The sequence below is a fragment of the Anopheles funestus genome, chromosome 2RL (assembly GCF_943734845.2).
Source record: "Anopheles funestus chromosome 2RL, idAnoFuneDA-416_04, whole genome shotgun sequence".
Lineage (NCBI taxonomy): Eukaryota > Metazoa > Arthropoda > Insecta > Diptera > Culicidae > Anopheles > Anopheles funestus.
In genome coordinates, this window is record NC_064598.1 from 99,383,228 (window position 1) to 99,398,381 (window position 15,154).

General features: G+C 41.0%; 2 protein-coding genes across 2 annotated transcripts in view; one reads left to right on the forward strand and one right to left on the reverse strand.

Moving 5' to 3' along the window:
- LOC125763352 (klarsicht protein) overlaps nt 1-15,154 on the forward strand; it is a 161,759-nt gene that overhangs the window by 101,101 nt on the left and 45,504 nt on the right. The window lies entirely within an intron of this gene.
- LOC125763489 (odorant receptor 4-like) overlaps nt 1-15,154 on the reverse strand; it is a 54,284-nt gene that overhangs the window by 30,622 nt on the left and 8,508 nt on the right. The gene's annotated exons all lie outside the window — the stretch shown is intronic.

Consider the following 15,154-nt stretch of genomic DNA (forward strand, 5'->3'; position numbering starts at 1 on the left):
ACAAGCCATCACCGCACATTGCAGCATTTTTATTTTTCGACACAAATCTTCGCGGTGGTAATTATTGGGCAAGTCCCAAACCCCAATCGTGTGCCTGTCGACAGGGGAGAATTCTTGCGTGGCAACTTTCGCCACGCGTTTGCATGGTGTTGCTTGTTTTTTTCGCGAACGAGTAAAATTAAACGTTAACCGAAATAAAAAAGGCAGAAGAGAGAGATTGGCAGAAGGATTTGCGTTCCTGGTACTTTCTCGGGAGTTACCAATGGAGGCTCTATACTCCGTCGCAGCTGGGGTCATAAGGTATGATCATCGTGAATCTAAAGCCTTATTTATCTTCTCCATTCAAGACGGCTTTCATTTGTTGATGTTCGGTGGACACATGATATGCTTGATTATGCTTCTTCGCTTACTTTGACTTCCTGCTCAGTCCGGTGATGATTAAAACCTTCCAAAGCGATGGTGCCGAAAGTATGGTGTTTCAGGCGGATTTTTTTTTCTTCTGGAGGTTATAAAAACTCCTCTTGACCAGTAGCAAAAAATAAAAGAAGGGAGCTTTTACCAACAAATCAAGTAAATTTACCCAATTTACTTAAAAGGAGAATAAATCGACAGTCATCAAGTGGTATAACGAGCGAAAATGGATCAAATAAAAATATACTTCGGTAATGCTATTGTACCACAGTTGTTTTTTTCTTATTCTGAAGTGTTACTGAACTCATTTATGTTGAGCGGAAAATTTTCGTTTCGCCAAGAAATGATCCTCATCTCGTCTTTCATCTTCCTTTCACTCATCAGCATGCAGCAACATAATCCCGATTATGAGCCAACGGGGCAAGTGTAAGGCTTTAACGTCTCATCAACATGCAACCGTTGTTTTTTTTAAGTTCACTTCTTCTACTAAACATTAACCGACAAAGAGGATGTTTTTCGCGATGGTGCTCTAGTTGTGATCTTTTTTTTTGTTCATCTGCTCATTAAAGCACCGCTAGCCATGAATACGTGTGCGCGTACGTGTTTTATGTTCTTCAAATGTTGGATTTTGTGATTAACAAAACAAAAAAAAAAGAGCAAAACGGATGGGGGCGATGAAGGTTCACCCGTATCGTGGTAAGTGTTTTGTTACACATGGAACGTGATGAAATTTTTAAGACGAATTGAAACCCCGGTAATTGTGTTTTGTGCAGTTTCTAGTTGTTTTAATGTATCGGCTTTTTTCTCTCTCTTTACATTCGCCACAAAAGAGAGTTTAAAATGACATAATGTGTACTTCACTATCGCACGCATGGCCGTCTGTACGTGTGTGTCGGCTTTTTGTTGTGTGAATTTTTATGCTCCCCGCCGGGGTAGTGTGTCATTGACACTCGCCTGCTCGTTTCATGTTTGGCGCTCATATTGCATCACACATATGCTGCAAAGCGTGATTCCATTCTTTCCATTATCCACCTGGGTTAGGTGAGCAGTGAAAACAATGCACGAATCCACTTAACAGAGCATCGATCAAATTAACTCATTCACATTTTCATGCATACAATGCCGGTGCGTGGAACGCGTTAGGTGTATCAGTTTCATGCTAGCCCGTTTTTGGTGTTTGGTAAACCGATTTGAATAGAATTGCTGCCATCGGAGAAGGAAAGGAAACGATTATGTTTCTTTATGTTGTGTTAAATTTTTTGTTTTTTTTATATAAAAAGACACTTGTTTTTAAAATCCCCGCTTTTCTCTTTAATCATTCCCTCCGTGAATGCAATCGGAAGACGAAGCAATGATAATTAACGCATTACGTGTGTGTGTGTTGCTTTATCTCACGAACGGCTCGGGGTGCGATTTGTGTCTTTAATGTCTCAATCAGTGTTCCCGTCTTCTGTACGTGCATTTCATAATTGATCACGTTAGTACGCGACTGTTTAAGTGGCGTAAGGTGCAGCAGAAGAAAGACAATCGGACACATATTTATGTACACCCGTACACTTACCTTGATTTCCACCGTGTGGCGTGATTTCGTATTCTCCACAATTACGGTAGCATAGCTAGAGGGAGAAAAGGAAGCGTAAAGAAAGGAAATAAAATAAATATTGCCCCACAGGCAAAACACTTACCTGTTTCGCACTCATTTTCAGCTGTTTTGTGGTGTGCGATACAAATGTATGGCAAAGGAAATACATATTGTTTCAATTGAAGTGCCTTGCTGTAAATGATGACGACAGACAGCACGTAATGGTGGAGAAAGAAAACTTGATATTGCACGAGCCCAAATTGCAAGCGATTCAGTGTGTTTATCTCTTGATGGGTAAATAAATTGATGTGTACCCTTTGACGTACGGTTGCTTTTCACTTTCGCTTTATTATTCGATTTTCTTTACTTTAATTTTGCAATAATAAATAATAACGAATGCTATCTGCATTTTGTTGGATCTCAATAAAACTCTATTCCTTTCTGTTGATTAAAATGTTTTTAAAGCTTCGCAAAATGTTTACAACAATCTAGCTTTATCGCGATAAAACGTCACGTTGGGGCCTGCCTCTTTTTCTGTTGATTCTAAAACACTCCAAACATATTATCCCCTTCGCAAATTACCCCGTTGCGATCGAATCGGATCAATTTGTGTGCAACTTTCACACAAAATGCAAAAATCCCGCCAATCGAGAGTTTAGACAACCCGTCGCGATCGCCATTCGGTTACAGACCGCGGAATCCTTTTTGAAGTGCTGGCAGGAAATAATTCGACCTCCGGCTGGGTAAAAGCGATTATTAGCGGTCAGTTTGTCTAGGCGATTGATTTTTCTTTAAATCTTATCTGGAAGGAAAGGAAAGGGGTGATCAAGATTCGCTGGTTCGCTTGGTGTTGTAATATATTATCGATTTTCCAAAACGAAAGGGCAAGTAAGGTGTTCCGGTTTTAGTTGGAAGGTTGCGCTACAAGTTATGAGGGTTTATGCTCTTTCGAAATAGTGTCGTGAATCTGCTTTGTACCGTGCTAACCGAAACGTTCATTTCGGTTGAATTTGCTAAGTGGGATCTAATTGATGAGGGTGACCAACATCTGATGACATCCGGTGATAATTATCGCGATGATGATGACGGTCGTTTCCCAGCATTAGTGTCTTTGGAAATTTGGTGCTTTCGGCGCCTAATGGAGAGCAATCCAATGTTTTTTTTATGTGTTAAAGTAGTTTTGTTTCAACATGAGGTTGTATTTTTTAGAAAAGAGAAATACAAAGCTAAAAGAAAATTAGTAATAACTTTGACAACCAAGCGCTGTGATGAAAAGAGGTCCAATAAACATTTCTCAGCTGCAATACGAAGTAAAAGGGAAATTTATTAAATTTGCAAAATGTTGACCTTTTGGAATAGGTCGCCTTGAACGAGATGAAAACCTGCAACGGGGTATCATTTTGCTATTCATCCGAAATTAATTACTACATTCACACCTTTCCGGGCGTGCCGAGATAAAAGACACCGATTATGATGATGAAGTTGCTATAAAACGATGGCAAAAGTCATTTAATAAAGAGTTTTTCCAGACGTAGTCGAAACGTTTATTAAGGGGTAAATAAAACAGCTTCTAAATTGTGCCTCTCTTAAAAATGCAACTCCCTTACCGGTTGATGTTGGGGGTCTTTATGAGCTGCACTATAAAGGTCTCACTTTCCCATCTCAAGTTTGGTGTGATTTTAAAGTTATGCGGAATGTTAGGAAAACAACTGGAACGAATGAAAATTAATTTTAGAAACATATAATACAAAAGAAGAAAATTTACAACTTTGGCTGGGTAAAAACGGGAGCCATTCCGGGTAACTTTCGCTTTTTCCATTACGGTTCATATTATTTTAATTTCGGGAAAAATTAATGTGACACAGCAATGGTTCCACACCAGAATTGGGTGTTATCTTTTATCCAGCGAAGGGATGTTGTAGTGAATAATTTACTTTGCATCTGTTTTACTGATGATACTGACCGGGATAGAAAGAGATGAATTCGTGCTTAGATTAAGAAATTACACGAATCATTAGTATGTATCTTGTGGTTCCTAATTGCCCCAGCAGGAGATGTAAATTTGGGCGGTGGTTCGTTTAGAAATGAAAGTAAATATAGGCTACCCTATCCTGTGTGGGAGCACAAGATAAACTAAAGTCAGCAGTGTGGTATGGCATTCCAGCCCAATTCCTGTATGCATCAAAACAGCATCGATCGTGCGTTTTTATTAGTGACCTACTGTAGTAGCCAATCGTATGATGGATTTTCATTTTTAACCTTTAAAAAATCGTGCTGCTTTTTTTCCTGCTAGATAAAGGAAGCCGTTACTCAAAGACATTTAAGGAATAAATTAATAAAAATTTCCAAAATAGATTGCAACCGAACGATTGTAAGCGGGAGTTCCATTGATTCCCGCTGCTACAGCGCCCTACAGCGTTTACCCTAATGAGCCCGACAAGGTGAAAGAAATGTAGACCAAATCTGTAAGAAAAAAAGACATCGATCGATTCCCTTCATCAAATTCGGGGTGTGTGTGTCTGGAATGTTGTTGGAACTCGGAAAAATACATTCCAACGATCTGTTCCATTTCCTTATCATGTTCGGGTGTTGGAGTGAAGCATGTGTGATCGTTAACCCCAATGGAGGAGGTCTTATACTGAGATTGATTGTTTCTTAAAGAAGGGGGAAAAAACTATTCAAAAAACGAACTTAATTTCGTATGATTTTATTTTGGCAAAGTAGTGTTTGTTCGTGAGAATGTTGGTAGTATCGAAGCGCCAAAAAAGGTTCACGGATGATAAATGATGCTACGAAATTCCCGTTAACTGTGTGACCCTTGCCCTCTATACCGTTTTAGGTGGATGAGTGCTTTTTTTTTTGCTTCCTACCTATTGTCGGCAAATTTCAAACATCAGCTTAAAATGATCGATTCCGATCGAAACCCATCTGATAGAAACAAATCATCGTGGCGACTCCACTTCTTCCTGCTATACTAAACGGTGTTTCATTAATCATGCAGCGCTGCTTTAAATTCGCCCCATGGCAAAAAAAGGGAAACACTAGACAAATTTTTCACTCAACAATAGCAGAAGTAAGAAATGAATCGACCGGCGAAAAGTGGGAAGATTCATCCGTTAGCGCCTCGAGGCTATGTGCCGTGAAGAATCGTCTACACCAACCGCTAAAAAGGGGCGAGACGGGAGGATCGTTAAACGAAAGTGGACCTAATTCTTTCTGGAGGGCATTATCAAAACGAAATACTTGTTTTCAGGAAAAATAGTAGGAAAATATTGTGGTTTAAACAAACTATAAAAAAGCTTTAAATTTTTGTTTAGTTTTTTAGCAGTCATGCCAGTTTCAGTAGCAAACAACTGAAGTAACATGTTTTGTAATCCATTGTGATCATTCACTGGAGCTTCGCGATGGTAGCTGGTGAATGAAGTTGAGTTTTTTTTTATTTTCTGCATGCCTTGCATGCGCCGCTTGAATGAAAATGACATGACGGCAACGTTGGTTAATGGCTAATTTGACGTGTAATGGAAAACCTTCGTGATGATGCTGGGTGCATCAGGAGGAAGATCGGGAACCATTGGAAGGTTCGTAGCTTTTGGCGTTGCAGTTACCGTTGAAATAAAAATGTACAATCGTCGGTAAAGCATGCATGAGAAGGAAACTAGGGAATGACTCGATTATATTTATTGCAACGGTACATGCAAATATGACACACGGACGGTGTCTAGGCGCTCACACATACATACACACAAGGAAAAACGAACTGTGCTGCTAGGTGCAATAATGCTTATTGTTCGTTTTCCGCAGTGATAATGCCGGTGAATGGAGTTGGAAAATCGTCGACACCAAGTGTAAATTGGAATTTTTCCTTAGAGAAGCATATCGAGAAGAGAAAAACGAACCAACCGCCCATGAAAGAAGTTGAAGTTACAGCAAGCAATCGCACATTCCCCGACCGTATCATGCACCACACACACACCTGTTAGCCTCGGCTCGGCCACAAGGCAAACCGGGTGCCGCAAGAAAACAGTCGCCGGAGCGCCGCCTGGTCAAGCTGGCTTTTCACTTTCGATTTTTCGTGCACTTTTTCTGCCCTCTATATGGGGTGTTAGCGTTGGATAGTGATGTCAAGGGGTCGGAATTGCAGCAATAGAAGAAGAAGTAAAAAAACAACACCAAGCCGCGTGGCCCCATCATCCTTCTTGACGTGGCACGGGAGTGATAGAGCTATATTTGTTACGTACGTGTGTATGCTTGTGTGGCAATTGGGAAAGTAATTTTCACTGCAGTCGCAGTCGCGTTCGTGCGCGCCGCACAAATTTTGCACGAATGCCGATTGGCAATGGTTGTGCCGTGACCTTTTTTTGCCTTCTTTTAACGGTGCGCGATAACACCGGCCGGGGCGGTTCGACGCTTTGCTGTTTGTGCAAGGCGTTGCTCAGCCATTGCGATTAGCGTTAGGCGATATATAAACTTGTTACAGCTTATTTTTACCAATGCTTTTGACTGCTGGTTTTTCTTCAGTGCGGTTGGTTTGAAATGTACGAAGAACTTGCCTTAACTTGCGGCATTAGATGCCAGACGAAGGTATGGCTCTCCTGTACCGTTTGATGTATCAGGTGGTGTTTTTTTCCTCTTCATTACACAGTTGAATAATGGTGAACCTTAGCGTATGATGGTAAATATAATATTGCAATTTACAAGAACCGGATGCGTTCCGGAGCCAACATGGATGTGTAGTGACGCTTAATATGGCCATATTGTCTAATAAAAAATATTGCGATAAAATTAAGTTTCGTTATCCCGCTGACTGAAAGTAAAAGCTTGCAAAGAGCTATTTAAAATCATTTAATGTCATGGGCTTTGATGAGCTGTTTATCAATGTAACGCGAAAGTTTCCCTGTTTGGCAGGCAAACTTCCCCTACCGAATGAATAAAGTGGCGGTGTTCAATGTTTTTAATAGACATCTATTAAAATGAATTGATTTGTCTTCTAAGGTTAAACTGTTACCGTGATTGGATGTTAAAGAATCATAAACACGTGCTTAATTTGTGAAGGAAAACTGGTTACTCGTAATTTAACTGCTTTTTATTATTTTACATATTTACTTTCAAGAGATTCATTTTAATGTTTTCATTATTTTTTCTTCTTTTTTTGCAGGTAAGTGACGAAGACTTGACAGACTGTTAGTGGAATATCAATATTGGCTGCAATACGGGTCTCTTTCCTATACAGTGTAAATTTTACACCCAACACTGGTGTGATGCAAACAGTGTGAAAGATATGTAACTATATGCTTCTTTAGCATTCTTTTTATTTAAATTGATTTGTGGACAATATATAGTAGGTGTTAGAAGTAGCTAACCGCGAGCCAAAAGAAAATATAAGGTGAGATTGTTTTTATTTTCTTGCACTGTTATTATAATTGAAAAGTTTGAAACACTCCGTTCTCTTTTGCGAGGAAATGAATGGTCAAATAGAGCAGCAAGGTCTATTATTATTTATAGAAACGGTAATTATCGTACCAACAGCAGAGAAACCAAATGGGAAACCCCTTTGCTTCAGGTCGTTTTCTCTCCGGTGATTTTGTTAGCGCGCAGAACAAAAGACTGCAAGCGACGAACCCTCGCTACAGTCGCCGCTGGATATGAACAAAGCTCCGGAACGGAACGGAAACGTTGCGTCGAGGAAGCAGTATTTTGATTTATTTTGATAAGCAAAATGATGGACCATGATGACAGGTTACACATGTTTCCGTGCCGACTGGTGTAACTGACGCTGGTGTGTCACTCACCAGCCGGTATTAGTCGCGCTGCGTGGAACAAGCGAAACTTTAAACGCTTTTAAACCCCGTTATTTCTACCGTACACAGGCCATCTAGACACAAGGAAAAAGGTCATGCATATTAGAGTGAATCGTTGTACTTTACAACACATGCTTTATGTTGTTGGGCCACCTACTCGGTACAGTAGAAATGTTCTTCTAAAAGAAACACTGTTGTGATGGGGTACCGATTACATGTTCGATCGGAACAAAACTCATAAAAGCATGATTGGCTTTCGTTCTGGAGCTGTCACAAACGCCAGCTTCATTAAAAATCATGTGTGGGCGATAAGCGAGCGCGCCCCTTGGTGTGGTGATGGGTTTATCGACCTTCTCTTCTGCTTCAGGTCTTGTTGTATGTGATGCTTCTTTCAGAAGAATATCATAAGAAATTTCATAAGAAAAGAATTAATTTAAAGGTGATTCTTTACGCTTCTCTCTGTGTTGGATGTAAAGGGCACGACACCAAGCTATCCCACGTCGTGCTGGTTACTTCATCATCATCTTTATGAAACACCTTCACATATTGTTCTATCATCACGAAGGATGCATTCGTTTGTATATTCTTTTGTCATCGAAGCATCATCGTTTGTTCGCCTTCGAGCCGCACGATATGTCTGCTGAGATAAAGTGAAGCTTTATAGTGCTGCTCTTCCCGAACCTTCGATCAATAAATAATACCGATAAATGTCGCCTGGTGAAATGGTTTTCTAAAAGACGAACATGCTTAGTTTTCCATGTTCATGGTCGTTCCATTTGGTACGGCGTTTTCATCGGCGCTGCGAGAAAAGAGAAAACCTATCGCGTACGATTGAATAACCGAGGTCGACAGACAGTTTGAAATGGATTAATTAGGCGCACCGAATGCGGCACAGCATGTCTGTGTGGTTTCTTTTTCAAATATTTTCCCTTTAAATTCTATCTGTCTATACCGGGTGGGTGAATCGTACACTCGTGCTAGAGTTTGTTGGAACTTTTCTCGTGCACCATGTACATCTTCACACAGTGAGAATGAAATCGTCAATGAAGCCACACAGTGATGGTAATAAAGATTTAAGTGCATCGATTTTGATCACGACTCCGATCGTTCGCACCGTCGAAGCATTTGTTTGCGCTCTCCATGTGGATTAGTCGGGACTTTTTGCACGTGAAAATTTCCATCATTGTCACCTTCGGCGCCGTGGTGGTGAGGAACAGAACGGAAAGGATTACATCAAACGACGATTCAGTGGGTCGTGACTGTCGTGTTATTTATAATCCCATCGTACCCGTTGAAGCCAAATCAAAAGAGCGTGCAGATCGCGCGATTGGGAAAGCGATGTCGCCATCCAGTGTAGTTTCTGTGTGTGTGTGTATTTCCTTTTTTATGTGTACAGTTCTATTTTGTTTGTTTAACATCAAGATACACGCACCTTCGTTCCGGAATGTTGCGAATTGAAATGGACTTTATTTTGATATGTCCATTTATTCCCAAGATAGATCAATTATCTACGTATCAATAAGATTTCGTGAATATATGAAATGCTAAATTACTTTCTTCTCAATAAGTTGGTATTATTCTGTTCTATTACAACGTTCTAGAATAGTATAAATCAATTCCAAACCGAACGGTTTTTTTTTACAGTGAATTAGACTAGAAAGCCACTTTAAAAGATAATTATGCAATCGCCATATTTATGGAAATAGTTTATTCAGTCATTACAAAAAGCAAAAAAATTAACGGTCTATAAACGAAAATAAAAAAGAAAATCACATTCCGTTCCGGTTCGGATGTTTTCATCTGCTGCTACAAAACCAAACTTTGTCACCATTCTCAGGCTCATGTTTTAGCTCTATATGCAATTCATAAACACATGAATGCCCGTTGCGCTTGCTTGCCCTGCCCCCTTCTCTCCCCTCTACCCCACTGTAATTAATTAATCCGTTAAATCTAACACCAATTATGCAAATCAGCAAAATCTCCAGTCATGCACCTTCGGACGACGACGAGGCTGGTAAAACGAGGTGTAATTGACTAACGTGTGCGCGTGTTTCTATCATTTTATCCCAACACCGGACACCCATTGCTGGGTTTCCTGTTTCTCTGTCTCTCCTTCTCTCTCTCTCTCTCTCTCTCTCTATCTCTCGAAACTCAACAAACAGATAGCGTCCATATGTAAGCTCATAATGCCGATGGAACAGTGCGAAAAAGACTGTAATTGGTTGCATTTGCACGATAGGGCGGTACAGCAATGAGTTGGAATCGGTGGGATAGAGGAGATCGTTTGCAGAAGTATTTCCCAGATCGCGCGCCTAGATCTGTCGGATTCGTTTAATGATAGTTGTTCGTTAAATACGCCCGTACTCATCGACGCGTGTGTGTGTGTGTGTGCGAAATTTAATTAACAGTAAATGGATTTATATCTGCCCGGGGAAACCCTATCTGTAGACGGAAAATGGTATGCAGCAGAAGAATCATAGAGAGAACGCTTCATATAAGTCGATAGGAATGGGCCTAACATTTCTAAACGGTGTTGCGGTGGAGGCATGATATACATGAATTGTGCCGAAGGTATAAACCAAACACATTATGTGGTGTCGAATGGGAGCATGGTACTAAAAAATTAAGAGCTTTCCCGATACGAGTACTATACGGTTGTGCGATGGTTGAGAAGCAAAAAAACGTTTCTAGCGAACGGTTGTTTTTTTTTCGCTGTTTCGTTTTGCGATATGCCGGAAGTGTTTCGGGAAACCGTTAGAGAAGTTTTGCAACCAGGAATGAACTTTACGATTTTCTGTTGCTTTCCATGCTTTGGGAAAGAATATGCGATTTAATACGATTAAAGTAAAGCTCAATTGAATAGACAATCGATGGGTTACATTTTTTGTTCGTTGCCCAATTGAAATATTCCATATCTGAGCGCACGGAGTGGTTTGTTAAAAATATGTTAAATTGGTTTGATTTAGAGCCGATTTTTTTCAACATTCGTTTGATTTAGCGATAAATAATGAACCATTGAGAGCAGTACGAGCAGACGTAAGTTGAAAATAAAGAGGTAGTAAATGCGATTGCGATCAGTTGGCTACCGTTTTGTAAGTGGTTCGTTCCGCAATCACGAACATATCGTGATAAAAGGAAATAATCACCTTTTTTATTGATATCCTCGAGTGTTTTCAATCGATCCCATTCGTTAGTCTGTTTCTCGGCTAGACACGATCAGTGCGCTTTACACCCTGAAGGAAATATCGTCACATCAAAAGGGCAACGGAGTTAAGTTAGAGTTTTTTTTAACAAACTCACCCAGAACACGCCACAGATATGGATCGATCGATTTGTGATGCGGAATCCACTGGAGAGTATAGGCGCGTTGTACTCCTCGGATCGTTTTTTGCTTCTCCCTGCTTCCACATTTCTTCCTCATCATAAACGGAGCTCCAAAACATCTGGCCATCTATTGCCCATTGCTGTTCCAGCGCTTCGATCGGAAGGAAGAAAACAAACCAGAAAAGGAAGGATAATTACAACGATAATGTTAGAATCGTGTAATTCAACACGTTCCAAAGTCGACTGGAGCACGCGCACGTTGCGGGTGGCTGTTTCGAAAAAGTGTCAGTTTTATTTCATTTTACGCGATTTTATGTTCAACCCTTAGCTCGGGGGTCGTATGTGGGGTACGTAGCGTGGATATAAATCATGCCACACAAAAGGGGAAAAAGGATAGATAGGAGAGGTGATATTGTTTGTGTTTGAGCCTATCGGTAAGACACCTAGCAGGGGGAGTGGGTGAGACAGGCTACGAAAAAATAGCCTCATAACTATGCTTTAAGTTATGATACACAGCAAAGCCAGCGAGTCAAGATAGAGATCATGCTCCAGAAGGGAAGATTTTCATCTCGGAGAACACCACCCAGCGTCACTATTTTACACCGGAGAAAGTCCAGAAGGGCAAACCATACCTATATCCAGTGATCGTTTCAAACCACCCGGACAAACGAACATTATCACCCGCCATCCAGCGAACTGGGTACCCTTTGGGAAAAGATGGTTGAAATAGAGATTTTTTTTATTAATTTTCTCTCACCCAAATCGAACGTTGATCGGTTCGATACGATTACTCAGTGCCCGTAAATTGAGCCACAAAAATATCGAACAACCCTTTGCTTCACCGTCCCATTCACCTGACGCTGGGTTGGTATGTACATTTTCCCTTTCGTTTGCAATCGACCCTTTCCGGCGATCGATGGCGACCGGGCCCGGAATGAAAACAAAAGAAAAGCGCTGGAAAACTTTCACGCTCGAAATCGCAACTAGCAAAAGCGCGTCGTGCCACAGCGACGAAGACAAATTGCTGTTTGGGTAAATGAATTCGATTTAATTTCTATTTACTCTTCTGCGCTATGGTCGTTTCGGAAGGGTGTAATTTGTGGGAAGGCTGGGGAAGGCGATCATGTTATTGATGTATTTTCACGTCGCTTTATTTGATCAGTGTTATTTATGGTGCCCTGTTTGTGCGTTTCCGTATGTTTGTACCTTCCGTTCGAGCATATTTAAATGATCGCTATTGATAGTTTTGCATGCCATTAGCGGGAATGATTGGTATCGAATCCAGTCCTTAATACAACTCTTATTTTTACTACTTTACGGGTCTATTATAGATTGCATCGGCGAAGATAGCAATGAGATAATGTCTTTAATATAGTAGATTGAATTTATTTCCATTTGCAAGACCGTGCTACGTTATCGAAAGGAAGTCATCGATTTTACTGTGTTCAATCTTAGAATTCCGATCCCTTTTAGATGGTTTAATTTACAACTTAAGGCAGGATCTTTTGTGAAATAATCTTTTTGCAATCAAACTTATAACAGGACGGTATCAATTTCTTTTTTTTTCTCTAGATGTAAACTTCGTTTTTCTTTTTGATACCGATTGCTACGTATAGGAAATAGAATATCTTAGTTCATCTTAGTGGAGCTGACTCAGGAAAGTTGTATTGTAAAGGGAAATCGTTTCATTTTTTCCGATGCTAACCTTTTGTCGCTTAGTTATCCGTGATTTCAACAAATTGATACATGCTAATCTCAATTTCTTGTCCCCGTACGGTAGTCGTTGCCAAGGGTGGTAGTTGTCTTTGAAGAAAATCTTCAATAGACATCGAGAAAGGCGGTAACCCTAAGCACGAGCGTTGTTTGATAAAAACGATCTCTCAGCCAACTCCAAAATGGGCAGTGAGATCGTGCGCTTGACAGGTCTGTTTCGCATAAAAAAGAGATCCAATCGTAGCAGCACCCGCGTTTACTACGTCACCAGGGATTAGATTAACGAGCGATTGAACTGTAGCGATAGCCCAACGGGAATCTTGCCTTTTGGTGTGCGCAGCTGCACAGCTAATAGCCCATCAGTTCATTGAATCGTTTGCACAGCAAAAGGTCCAAGTTCCGTGATCTTTATCCGAATGCATTTGCGGTTGTCAACGGGCACAATAAAATTGTTGATGGCGAAGTGTGCGTTTTTATGACGTGATCGTGAGCCTCTTTAGCTCCACGGTACGCTGGGATGATAGACCCCTCAAGTGTTTACGAGTGTTAATGATAGTCAGCTTTAACGTCCTTCAATCGTGACGATCGGTTGGTGTTTTTGATCGATCACGTTAGGAGGTGAAATAATCTCGTAACATTGAGTGCCGTCTAGAGCAGTGTTCCAGAGTGCATTCATTGGTTCAGCGGACTGGCGTTAATGGCGTCTGAAATTGATGAACAAATTTTACGCCACAGTAACTGTGTTTTGCTCCGTAGGGTGACTTAAGATCCGATTATGTTTTATGGCACATCTCCACAAAGGACACCGTGGAGGGCTTTTTGGTGCAGTCGAGAATCGATTATGGCGGCCCTTTTGGATCGCAGACAAATCGTTCGACATTTGTTCGTTAGATCTTGATGTATTAAATATCATTTATAGGGGTTTTAGTACGGGATTAGCAGGGACTTGAGATCTCCATACGAATGGAAAGGAAGAAACACGTGCCCGTGTTGTTCGGGTGCCCGCCAGAAAGGCAAAACCCCTCACCGCATGCTGTTTCTTGTGTTGTGTAACGTGCCTCGAAATGATTCGTTTTGTTGACCGTACTCAAAATTAATTGTACAGTGGATTATAATAAACGAATATCACGGCAGAAATAACCATTACCTAACCAACAGCCGATGTCTTTACGGTGGCGCCTTTTTCGTACGGTTTGTCTCGTGTGTGTGTGTGTTTTTTTTTTTGTTTTCCTGCTTGTTAGATTGGACGACGGAAATTCCTTTTTTATTCCTGTGTCAGTTGGTTACATTTGTTCCATAACGAAACCACAACCTACCGTCCAATCTAGCCTCAGTTTTCTGTATGTTTTCTCCTGTTTCCTGCAAATGTTATGTTGCGGTGCCTTGGTTTGCTATTTTATTTTGCCCATTTCTTCAACGTTTGTCATGTACCGTGTTTCTGTTGTTCTGAAGCTTAGCGAAGCTATGCCTCGTGCTGTGTGCGGTAAAATGGTGTGGCGAAATTCGATTATTCAGTTGAGCAACTAAACAACGCCTTTGTAAGGAGGTGATCAGGAAGAAGCGGTTGACATGAACCCAGTATGTCTGAATCGAAATGACACTTAATGGGCTTCGTCTTGTGCTTTTGATACAGTGGAAGGTGTTATACGTCAGCAAAATGTAATAGCTAAGAAGCAGAAGTGACAATAACCGAATAAACTGAAGCGGGACTGAAGAAACGTCAAACGGTAGCTGCATGACAAGCTTTTCGGATCAATTGTGCGTGACACAATCAATTGCCACTCCTTTGCAGACGCAATTTAAGTAGGATCTCTCTTAAAGCACTGAATCATTTTTTGACAAATTAAACAACACTCAAAGGCAAACCACAAGAAAGGAAAACGAGAAGAGATCTTCCGTGCAGTGATCCAAAAATTCACTTTCGCCTTGCGGTGTGGCGCTTGTGGTTTCTGGACACAGTTCTCAGCTTACGAAGCTTGTGCGAGATCTGATAAATTTGTCGGCTTTTGTGGATGTTCTCTATACCAGCTCGTAGGATGTAATGTGGAGTTCAAGAGTCGAGAATTCCGGGAATATCTAGATGCACTTGCAGAGCTCTGGTGGACTGTCGTATGCTAGAAGTGCATTGATGTCGTCTTAGGTCGGCAGTTGGCATTCACTTTCCCATGAAGCAACAGATGATGTTCATTGTTAGCGTTATTGCTCAAGCACGAACTACGTTTGTGTGTGTCCACAACGATACGATCAGTGAAACGGGACGCGGTTCCCAGAAGCATCCTTGCGGCTGTTCCCAGTGTACCTCATAAGGAAGAGATCACAAGGTGCG